The sequence below is a fragment of the Zosterops lateralis genome, assembly GCF_965231275.1.
Source record: "Zosterops lateralis genome assembly, chromosome: 3".
Taxonomy (NCBI): Eukaryota; Metazoa; Chordata; class Aves; order Passeriformes; family Zosteropidae; genus Zosterops; species Zosterops lateralis.
This window is the reverse complement of record NC_139764.1, coordinates 56,039,223-56,052,092: the sequence shown is the minus strand read 5'-3', so window position 1 is coordinate 56,052,092 and position 12,870 is coordinate 56,039,223.

The following is a 12,870-nucleotide window of genomic DNA, read 5'->3' as shown; positions in this document are numbered from 1 at the left end:
CAACTGGCTCTCCCTGTTCCTGGGATCTTTCTTCCTTGAACCATGTGGACAAATTTGTATGTATTCAAGGACTCCCACTGTCTGAAATTTGCCAGAAATCGGGTGCAACACAGTGGCTTGCATGACAATCCAGATAATTAAAGGAATAAGTATCACATTTGTTGGAACCATGGCTAACTGTCCATCTCCTCCCACTGCATGGCTGACTGAACTGGCGTTGGTTTCAGTCTGCCCTTGAACACAGAGCTGGAAGATATTGCAGCTGGTGTTCATTAGCAATCCAGCTGGCCATGCCATGAGGCAGGGCAGCATTACTTCTGGAGCAGCACCACCTTACCTACTCCACCATCTTTCTTTCAAGACAAGTGAGCCAGAACCCAAAAGATGCTGCTAGAAGGTAGGGTTTTTTAACCTTAGTGATTCAGAGTGCAAGGTCTGAGGACTCTGTTATGCTGGTCTATTTGCCCATCTCCTCCATAGCTATGTGATCAAATTCAAGATTCCCATAAGTTAGCTGGGCTGTAGTAATCATCTAAGTGCTCTCTGCTTGATAGAAATAGCAGGTTGTGAGGATTTAGCTTCTTCCCAAGTAGTTTAAATCTAGGTGCTGTTATCTTGAATTTGACAGAAATAACTGTCCCCAGGCACAGTTACTGAGTCTGAGCTCGTCCACAGGGATGTCACAGGCTATGATTTATGAGCTGTGTGTTTAAACGTTTCTCACCATACAAATTCACACTAGTACAATAAAAGTAAAGTAACTTCTGGGTGTGAGGAAGTATCAACTTGGTGCTGTGAAACCTCAGAAGATGAACAAAAGCACACAAGCCCCTACCTCATGTTGTGGTTTTGCTCTGATTAAGCTGCAGCACTTCAAAGACATTAAAGCAACTAGATGTGCAGTCAGCATCTGATTGATTTATTTCTTTAATTGCTACATAGATCTCATGGGCCCATGAAAAATCAATCTTGAGAAATAATCCAGCTTGCACTCCAAGGCAGGATCAGCTATACTTGAATGCCAGGTACTGACAAAACATGAATCCACAGCACTAATAAACTGCTCCCAGCAAAAGACTTGAAAGAAATATAAATGCAAATGCTAATTCTGCAAGCACATGCAAGTCCTAAAAAGTTTTTGTTTCCAGAAGAGCTCAGCCTTGGCATCATATTGTGTCACTGATGAGACCTCCATGGAGATCATTAGGAGAGGTTGGGCTACTGTATTGTTTTTGAAGATTTCCACCCACCAGAGCTTAGTCAAAGCAGAACAGATATTGTACTAATGACTTAAACTCTCAAGGAATTTAATTATTTTTTTGGCTAACATTACCTATATCAGGCATCTACGAGAGCCAAGCCTTTGCCCATATAGACAGAATTCTCCTGTGCTTGTGGAGTGTAAATAATGAGAACACTTGATCATATGAGAGCTGGGCAGCGGTTCCATTCACATTTAAGATGGAAGAGAGTTATTGAAGCTTGGATCAGTGCAACAGCAAGTTACCAGTTAAATATCACATCCTGTTCCAGGTTGTGTATGTGTATTAACTTAGCTACAAGATTGGAACTGAGTTGAACTAGTTCTGACAGAAACAACAAAGGTATTCCAAGACCCAGGTAATACAGTGTAAGACATGGGAAACAGCGCTGATCAGCAAGATGGATAATGACTATGACCCCAAGGCATCAGCTACCAAGTTTTTTGAGACATAGATTTGAGAGATGAGGTGTTTGAAGGACTTTTAAGAGAACTCTTGGGATTTTTTTATGAGGAGCTACCCTGTGCCTGAGGGTAAGCTCGTCTATTACTTGAGGGCAGGATCTTGTAACAGATCACAAATGACTCAGTTTGGAAGGGGGACACCAGAGTCCAACAGTTTTGTCCAACCATGTGACAGCATTGGTGGAATCATCCTGAGGAGCATCTTTTCCAAATACCAAGTTCAAAGTGTGAATATTGGGAGTCATATGGACAAAGGCACAGCTGTGGAGACCCACAACAGTCACAGATATGCTTCAAAGACAGGATCTGCTTTAAGAGGCTGCCTTTTCAGTTGTACATGCAGTAGGAACATGGGTCTGTATATTATGCACTGGATTTTAATGAAGATTTTGTGTCACTGTTTTTGTAGTGCAAATGGTCCAAATGTCAGAAGTCTTTTAACATCTTCAAACTATTCCTTTAGCTCACTCATAGGATAGCAATTATTCATTCAGCTTGCAGAAGGCTGTCACAGCTAGTTCTCTGTGGGACTAATGCCAAGGTACCACTCTTGGGTAAAGAGAAATATGTTCCCTAGCAGCTTGCTGTGAAAGATATCTCTATGCAAGTAGCATTACCAAGTGGAAGGGTTAACAACAACCTGCTGGTTTTGCCTTCCTGGGGCAAATAAATATGAGATGTGATATAAGGCACCCCCTTTTTCACTCTGAAGTTTGCTTTCTGTACTTGTGTACCAGTAAACTTTGTGGTTTATGAATGAAGAAAAGAAACGGAGCAAGACAAGCCACAACTACCAGGCAATGCTAAGTGTCTACACAAAGGGGTCAAAGAGGAGGAGAAAAAGAGCTTTCCTACACTAGGCATTCTGTTTGTTCCTGCTTGTGAAATGGAATGCATTAAATTTAGGTCTGACTAAGTTTCAGGAGACTAAGTGACCCTTGAATAATCTGTGTCACTCTTGGAATTATGTATTAAAAGCTACTAATGTGTGATGACTTAGCTGCTGTCAAGCAGGACAGTTGTGACACCACTCCTCTTTGGTACAAGGCCTTTTATTCCTCAGGGTATTTTTTAAACTTAATACAATAGAGCAACTCATTCTTTAATATCGGTCTCTATTTCCTTTTTTGCTGGAAAATGGAGATGAGGCACATGATAGGAGAAGAATAATTTTAAATTCAGTGAAATATCAATATTGGTCAAAGCAAAAAGGTAGTGTAATCAATAAATAAGGTGATGGAAATTATATGTAGCTGTATAAATTTGATTGTTAAGCAATCACATATTTTACAGTTTTGCAAAATGGTATGAAGTAAGAGCATCCTCACCTTTAAACTAGGGTGAATTATCAATTAACTTTAGTAGTAGCTGGTCCTGCAAAGGGAAGAAAAACTTCAAAATGAATACCTGAAATATTTATAAATAAGTTATCTATTTAGAAATCAAAAGCCACTGAAAATACTGACTCATTTTGATTAACCTTCAAGAAGCATGAAAAGAATTGTGATTATTTTCTTTCACTGCTTTGGAGACCAAAGCAGCATATGCAAGTATAATCACTTGAAAGAGATTTAGGATCTGTTTCATGCTGAACTGTATTTCAGACTGCCCTCAAAATGAGAAATTGTATTTCCAAACTGTCTACTAGCCAGGATGTGAAGGCAACAACTGATCATCTCTATGTAGGATTCCAGATTGTGTTTCAGTAGGGATATGTTATGCATTGAACAGGGCGTGGTGTCTCATTTAAGTGGCTCAGTGAGCTCTGAGAGAAAAACCTCATGCACAAACCTTAAATACATTGCGTCTCAAGTGTCTCTGTTTGCTTCAATAGCATCATAAATCAGAGGTGGTTGGTGGATGGTACTTGACAGGGAGATTTCTTGTTGTGTCTTGTCACACTAACTCTGGCTGTGCAAGTATGTATGAATGTCTCTGTAGAACAGGTGTATGTGTATGTATAAAGCACAGATAAGGACTGTGGCACAGCATTCTAATGTGATACAGACTGGTGCTTCCTAACTGGCTGCAGTTTTGCCACTTTCCTAGGAAGGAAATCTTAGGCAAACACCAAACATTGCTGGTTTTGGAAGGAACAGAATTAAATCTTGGAAAAAGTACTGAGGTCAGAAGGATTCTTAAAAAGTATCTTGGCTCTTAGCAGAAGATAGGAATGTTTTATACAGGGTAACCTCTAACTATTTCTTCTCTCTGATACCTGGTAAAATTTGAGTGCATTCATGATGAATGAACAGCAGCAAAATAATATCTGCTTCTTATGTTTTTGACCTCAATTTCTTTTCTGTCCTTCATTTCACATCTATCACCTCACAGTATATTTTTGCTATAGGTACTTTCAGGGCTTTGAGCACAGTGTTCCTAGTCTTTAATAGAACAAGCATGAATACTATGCATAGTGTGTTGAGCTGGCAGAAAGGTCAGGAAAATAGCAAGCATAGGTCAATAGCAAGATCTCCATCTTTCTGTGCTTATTTTTACTGTGATTTTTTTATCTATGTGGGTGTACTACCTGAACTCCATTAGATATGTAGCAAAAAGTGGGTTTGATTCCAACGTTTGTCTTCCTTTTAGCTAGATTTGTTGTACTATCTGTTTATAATTAGATGACAAAACACAAGTGTGAATGAGGTAATAAACAAAGGTTAGAGCAAACTCATGTCAACTGTTGTCTATTTTAACTGCCAGGAGAAATCTGGCAGGCACCTCCTTTCCTGCAAATCAAAGTGAATAAACACTCTCTGTGAATATTACCTTCCCATTTAATTTAGTAAATTGTTGATGAACAAATTGCAAAGTTCAAGAGTGTAATTATTTGGGATTAGTAGAGAATTTCTTTAGTACGTAATTGATATTCTGTGGATCATTTGATTAGCAGCTGAAACCAGTTTGTAATTGATGCTGTAATTAGCCAGCACAGTGCTCACTCCATATGAGACTGTAGTGTTATAAATTTGGGTAGACCCAAAATACAGAGTAATACAGCTTGACTGCTGACTAACTTACACTGGATAAATATTTTGTAGAAGACTACCCTTTCATCTGCAGGAATTGAATGTGGAAGATTTGCAACAAGGTCTGAATCAAAAATTGCCTCAGAATTCACTTACCTTTAATTCTGTGCTGATGTCAGCTGTCTGTGGGTTCCCACTTTGTGGTTTTTGGATCTTACTGGTGGTTCAGGGCAGAATGGACTAAAAATGTGACTGATTTCTGAAAATTTGCATGGAGAGTAGCCATGGATGGTGATGGATTCTCTGCATAAATGTCTGCTACCTATGGGGTGTTCCCTCAGAGCCTGAGAGTCCCTCTTGACTGGAGGATGTGTATTTTCACCTGCACAATCATGCAGCAGATCTGTACTGTGGGAGGAACGTGTTTCCTTTCTGTCCCTTAGATCCAGGAGAGCAGAGTCCTTCTGTGAGCAGCTAAATGGGAAAACACTGTTTTCTGCATGGATTATTCGGAGTCAACTGATGTAATAGGAGAGAGTGTTGCCTGCAGGCCAGTATCCCTGTCCAGAATTAAAACATCTTTTGTAAGAAAGAAGTAAATGATGTTTTAAATAATTTTTCTCTTTTTTCAGTTTGTTTATGAACTGCATAACTAACCTGGTACTCCTGTTCTGCTCTCTAAGGGCTGGATACATAAATGTAATTCTGTTGTTTAGCTTCTCAGAGACAGTTTATTCATATGGAAGGAGCTTTCCCCTAACCTTTTGTAGATACTATCTTTTTTTTATCCTCGGTTGCTCCTAATTTGCAAGAAAACACATGAAAGGCTCCATTACATTTGCTACTATTGCCTTTGTACCACTAGATGGCACGAGAACACCATTTAGGAAGTGAGAACCTTTGGCTGGAAATGAGTTTACTCCCTAAGTCCTCTTGCCCCAGTTACCTTTAACCGCACCCTGTTGCCCAAATCACAGATCTACGAATGTGCATCTGAGAGATAAAAACTGGAGTGTTATCCGTGATCAAAACAGGACCTCACCGAAAGACTGAATTTCTCGTGCACATCAATAGCTTAAGAGGTGACTGCAAATGCCAAGGGTGAAACTCACTTCATCCAGGCTCTGACAGGCTTGTATATGTGGGATTTTTCTTTGCTGTAGGAGAGATCCAGTTTTACCTAGTTACATTGTCACATATTGCCATATGCTTTGCAGTGATACAGATACAAAGTTTTCCATTAGTCATACAACAGACTGTCAAGTTCACAGGTGTCTTCAAATAAGAATATGGTCACTAATTTTCAGCCATTTCCTTTCATTGATTTAATTCCCCATGTATTTCCTTTCCTCCCCTGCTGATCTTCATACTCTTCTCCAGACCTCTGCAATCCTGGCTGGCCAGCAGCTCAGGCATGACACGCAGACACTTCTCTTGAGAAGCAGATCCAACTCCAGTCTGCTCAAAGGCTCTTACTGTTGTCCTCTGAGTAAAGAGTGTAGACTTTCTTAGTTTCTGCTGTTTGCCTGAGAGAAAAAGGAGAACATTCCTTCGTTCCTTCCCTTCAGATATGGATAAGTCATGAGGGAATTATGTAACGTAAGAATGAGAAAGCTGTGGAGAAAAAGCTTTCCCTCCCTCTTCTCCTATCTTTGAAATAAATCTTCATTTACTCTCTATTTAAAAGAATTTGGAATGAGCTGTGTATGAAAGCTAGAACTCCCTCTATTTCCATGAATGGTGGGAAAATTAAGCCTGGGATTTTAGATAACTTGTGAAGAAAGCACAAGTGACCTTTTAATATGAAGTGTGGTGACCTTGGAAGCCTAATGGGAGCATAGAAGGGCAAAATGGTCTGGGAGTGGAACACAGGTTTGAAGGCACATCTGTAAGGCTGTGTTCAGACTAGATCTGTTGTGTTACAACAAAAATTGTGTTCTGGGGGAAGGTAGGCTTGGATTTGCCTGCAGGGATGGAGGAATTACTTGGCTGTCCAAGCAGTGAGTCAGTCAGATGCCAACATTAAGTGAAGGAACATTCTCCTTGTGGAATATTCAGTCAGGTAGCTAAGACACAAGACTGGAACTCCTGTCCATGTAACACTGGATAAACCATTTCACATACTTTTTCTGTCTGTGCATGAGTGGTAGGATTTGTGCTGATAATCTACAAAGGAAATTAAGGGGGGAAAATTACTGGTGCAGCCCATGATAATCTTGGTCTGATAATCTCAAATTTGCTGCTTACATCAGTTTTCCAGATTTCATATTCAGCTTGTCAGTGACTAACCTTATCTGTACTTGATCATTAATCACAAATGTATTCTTCCTGTAATACTTGTGGTTGCTGAAAGGGTACTAGGAAAGTAGGAGATCAAGGAAAGATAGATAAATAATGCAGAAATATTTTAACACTGGACAGGCTGGCAGCAGTGAGCTTTGTGCACTTAAAAAAAAGATTTTATTCTTGAACTTAAAATTTGTCTTGGATGCTGCTTTCAGCATTTCAGTTACTTCTGAGGAGGATTCCAGGTGTCTACTTGAAAATAGAAAGTGTTCCCAGGCAGGGGTTTCTGTCTATATTCTGTGCTCCTGTACTCACAAAGAAGAAGAAAATTTCTTACAAAGGCAAGGTCCTGGATGGAATATACAGTGTTGGGATTTTTTTTTTTTTAAGATAGATTCATGCAAGTTTAATGAAAGCCTCCTTACTATGTTGTTTGTATAATGCTTATAAAGATACGACTTAAATTTCTCCAATTAATGTGATTTTTTTTTTTTTTTTTTTTTTTTTTTTTTTTTTTTTTTTTGCTTCCTTGCCATGTAACCTAATGTACACTGCTTTGCACTTTTTCACTAGAGGCAATACAGAGCAGTTGATGGAGAAACTGACTTTGACAAAATACCTTTAATTTTTACCTTGAAAGAGTTGCTAAAAGGAAAAATTGAAGCAGAGGGAGCACTGAGAACTAAACAATGAGAGAGTCTTAGGAATTCATGGCATATGTGGTAGAGAATGATTACTGTTTTGCAGGACTATATGACTTGAGAGATACAATTCCACAGCAGTTTTACCAGCTATTCTTTGGTGTTTTCATAAATCACAGCAATAGGAAATGATTAGCTGTACATGCCCTTGGCAGCCTCCCTGCATGCATCCCTTACTGACTGCACCTGGAGCTGAGGAGCAAGCCTGCCTTGGGTGGTGTGGTTATGCCTGATGTGGTCAAAATTAAGGAGCAGAAATCAGTGTGATGCTGAGGACTGCAGGGCTGACCACCACTTCACCCAGACTAGCCTGTGGCTCTTGCTGAGCTTGCATGTGCTGGGTATTGGGCATCTGTCAAAGCCTGTGGTGGTGCAAGGCAGAAGGAACAAGTTCTCCCACATGAAGAAAGAAAAGTGTGTGGCTGAAGGAGGAAATAAAGCACTGATCCCACAGTCTTTAAAGATAAACTCCTATGCAAGACTGAAGCGTTGATTATTTTTAGTGGGGGAAAGCCTAAGGGGAGGGCTTGTCAAAGAGATTAAACCATTGTAAGGAGCAGAGCAGGATTCTCCTGCAGCACTTTCCATCACACCTGCATCCTGATGGGAAACAAAAAGCCTGTGCATGGTGGGGGTGGGGGGGGGGGGAATGTGGAGGAGGGAAAAGCTGCACTTGGGAGAGCTGAAGTGGTAGCAGTTAGTGATGGAATCTTTATTTCCTGTCAACGCTTTTACCCCATTAGCTTCTCTTATGCTGATTTCTTGCCGTTAATCCCCTGGATAGCCTCTGAGAGTTGTTTATCGTCCCGGGGCAAAAAGGTTCCAGCCTGCTCTCACCACTCTTTTTTCCTGCACGCAGTGTTGCTGATGCATCCAAGTACCCAGAAGAGCCCGAGGACAGAGTGGGAGGATATTTTTTTGTTTTTTGTAATCTCAATGGGCCCATGACTTTTACTCAGTACTGTTCTAGTTCCCCCTGCTTCTCCTAGACACCCAGGCTGTGAGGAGCACTGCAGTCAGGCTGCAGCAAACAAAGTGCTGCACAGCTGCTGAACATTCATCTGTGTTGGACCAGGTGCTGTCTAACCTTCCCTTTGGGAACACGTGTTTGAACACTGTTCAGAGCAGTCTGGTCACAGTGGGATGGCATGGCATGGCAGGGTGGTGTATTATTCAATGCTGCCATTTGCCACCTAGGTTTTACTAATTTCTTGGTTCTGCTGCATGACTTGTCTTCCAGACAGAAAGAAAAAAAGGCTGGGAGAGTGTGTGTGCCCCAGAGAGAGAAGGTATTTGGGAGGACAGTTGGGGGTTCAGCCAGGTGTTGTGATGACAGAAGCTGGCCTTTTTTTATCTGGAGCAAAAGTGTGAATATGTGTTGTGCATTCCAAGATTGGGAATTAAGGTATAACCCCATCTGAGTCTCTCTTCTTTTCTATCTTTCTATTCAATTGTTTAGGTCAGCTTCTAAAGAAGAACAAATTTAGGTGGCAGTCCATCACAGAACACTTCTGTGACTCTTTAGACCTGGTACCATTCTCCAGTTTTGTATTGCCCGATGGATCCTCTTTCTTAGGGTCTTAGAGTCTATAAGAGGAGGCTTGTGTATAAAACAACACCATGTATTTCCTAATAACTAAACTTTGGGTGAGAGGAATCAAAGAAATATACAAGCAGATAACCCATGTACAGACATATTCTCTTTAGATGCATCAAACCAAAAAGTGGAATCTACTGGGACTCTCAGCTTTGAGTGGAGAGAAGGTGGGACTGAAGGCTGTCTACTCTCTTAATAGTCTTTCTGAATACTTCAGGAAATGTGCCTCTAAACCTAGTCAGATGATCCCTCCTCCACAGTATTAACTTCTTCTTACTTAGCAGGTTAATCTGACTTTGGGAAGCTCTTGTACCATCACAAGAAAGCATTTTTAAGCCCTGTCCTGGAGTATTCCCTCAACCCTACTTTATAACCTGAAAGGAGGGATGAGACCCTCTCCATAACCTCTGAAGGGCCTAGTGATCCTAAGTGTGACAACCCTCTCCAGAAATGGCAGGTAAATGACTGAGCTGTATGAAACTGAACTGTTCTTCCTTGTCCAATGTAGGCAGCTTGTTTTTCAATTTAACTCCATGTTTTTATATAGTAAATTGCCTCCTAGTAATCAAACAAACATTTAAAAGATTATATATACAATTTCAGGGATCTTCAAATCAGTCACAGATGTTCTTGGGGTTTTGTATGCTCAAGGGAAAGCTTTGGCTTTTAAAGATGGAAGAAACAGGAAGAAGTTGAGAGATGAAAGGGGAGAGGCTTGTTGCTTTCAGAAATATGGGAATTATCAGTCTGAGCCAGACTGAGACTGTGTAGTCTGGTTTGGATACATCAGGTGCAGAAGGGGATCCCTAATTGTCACTCAGCACATGTCCTCAGTCATGTAGGCTCCTGGTGTCTGCATAGCTGAACTATCTCCCTTTGGAGCTGGGATCCCTGCAAGCACAACTAGAGCTTAATTACTCTGGCTGTTCCTCCTGGGAAGGGATCCACAGACTGACGTCTGATATCAGTCTGAGCTAAGGGAGGAGCAGGGAAAGAGGAGCTGTTGCCTTGCTGTGCAGCAGCTGCCTTTTGGGCTCAGTGCCAGAAGTGGGGGAGGAAAACTTCTGGAGGCCTGAAGAGATAGAGAAAGGCAAATCCCTCCAGGTCTTAGGCTTCAAGAGACCAACGCCGTGTGTGGGCAGGAGCTGGGACGCTGTGTGGGAAAGATTTGCAGTTTCAGTAGGAGTTCCCTCCCAGGTCTTCATGCAAACCAAGTCCCCTAAATCCCAGGCTTTATCACAGATCTAGGCTAGTACTCTGGGATGGGCTGCAGAGCTGCAGCCTCCACCCCTTTCCACCCACTGGCACCCGATACTGATAACCTCTGGATTTAAAGATGGCACATCTTTGGCACAGAGGGTCTCAGAGCTGAAACCAGCAGTGTGGCCATCTGAACCCCTCCTCAGTAGCATGAAGCAGCACATTATGGGAAGCTTATGCTCAGGGCACAGAAGTTGGCAAGTCTATATAATGTAGCTGCCACAGCTCTCAACCTTGCATACTTAATGCTCTGTTGGGTGCAAGACAAGGGTGTTCCAGCAGGGCAGGCAAATTTAGGGTTTGGTAATGCTGGCAGCTGGCTGCTTGCTATGAAGTGAGAGCACAAAGACCATGTATTATTTTTATTTTAGGGTGTTTGAGACCAGGAAAGAACTTTGCAACACTGCACGCATGCCTGGCCTTCCAGTGACTTCATTTAGAAGTGTCCAGCCACACCTGGAGGGAGCTGTAAAGTGCAAGTTGGGATGAGAGCATTTTTTGTAAACAATAGGATTTCCTGGGATTATGTTTGAATGGTTGGCCCTCTTGGAGAGGGGGAGAATGTACTAGGTCTTTGATAAAGTGATGAGAAAACTTTCTGTGTTATGTAATTTCTAAGGCCATTGGTTACCACTGAGCCAAAAACCTGCTTCAAATTGAATGGGTTCAGGGTTATCCATGTGGTGCTGTTGAATAAATTCGAATCCCATGGGATACAATTACATTAAAAGCTTTAGTCAGTTTAAACCATGTCTCTCTCATTCTTATTTTTGATGAGCATAAAAACACCCTTTTTGAAACTAGGTAGCCGTATGTTACTGTGACACAGTATTAATGTGTCATAGGATTATGTTGTGACCAATCTATGTGCTTTTTCAATGTCTCACAGCTTTCTGGTATATTCTCCATAACATTTTTTCTCGTTTTTTGTATTTAAAATTTATCCTGACTATCTGATCAGGACCAAATATATACATTTTAATGAACCCTATAATGAATACAAAGCTGCTCTGGCAAACCAATTTAATTTTCATGAATCTCATTGTTAGAGGAACATATTAAAAAAAATAGTGTGAGTCCTCTTTGAAGGCAAACACTTCCTTTGAAATTAAAGCAATATTTTGTGACCATAATGCTTAGCTCTTGTTCAGTGGCAGTGTCCAGGTAAACCATGCTGTTGTAGGCCTATTTGGTGGTATAAATAAGCTTTCTAATGTACACTTCAAGTGTGATATCAGCAAATATGTGTAGCTTCAAAACAAACTTGATTGGCAAGCAATCAGTCTGGCAGCATTTGACTGCACTTTCAGTGAAGTAGAAATGGGGAATTCACAATGCAATTTCTTCTGTGGTTCCAGTCTATAAACTAAACCAGAAACTGACACTTTAGCTGGCACATTCAGTTCTAAAGCATTGAATACTACACATAAGGTAAGCAACAATTCTCATTTTCTTGTTTTGTGTAATTTTCATAAGTAGTGGTGCTACATCTCTTTTCTTCTCTATATGAATAATGTCTCTGACTTTTTTTTTTCCTTTGTCACTCTGGAAAAAATACTGTAATATTGTCATGTTCAATATACCTGTCTCAGTTTACCTGGTTTCACTGTGCCAGGCAGATGAATGAGTTAGAGTTTTGTCTTTTGAGACAGAAGATGCTTAAGGGAACTTGTAGCTCACTGCTTTGCTCTGTACCTAGATGTTCACTGAGGGGTAATTTTCTTCCTTGACAGCATCTTGTTTAGCCTGTACCAAATTAATCTTTGTCAGTTTTGCCTTAAGGGGTCATGCCCTTCCTCACCGTAGGTTTAAACTTGAGTGTGGGGACATGATAGCAGAGTTCTATGAATCTGATCATACCTGGAATGTGCAGAAGGAAGCCTCTGAACATGGGCTTTGAGTCAGCGGAGGATACGCTGCTCAGGATGCGGAGGAGCTGGCCAGAATCCCTGCTTTTACTCTTGCTTGGGAACTCTCTGCAGAGAAATGGACTGCCTGTCTCCCTTCAGGTGAGATTACTGCCACGTGGTCCTGCCTTCCTGGCATGGGACCACGGAGGCCAAATTCTCTTTCAGCCTATGCAAATCATGAATCTGCTTGCTTGCTTCTCTGTGTAGGTTTTTTTTTCAGCCTCATCTGCTGTCCTGTTACCTCTTCCACTATGTTTTCCAATGCGTCATTCGTTCTTAGTGCCACCCGGATTGGATCTGTTGATTCATGTTTATGCTTCCTGGCTAAATGACCAGCACAAGGCAGGAATGTCTGCCTGCTGACTAGTGACTGCTTCTTTCCTACTTTGCCTTTTTCATAGTAGATTAAACCCCAGCT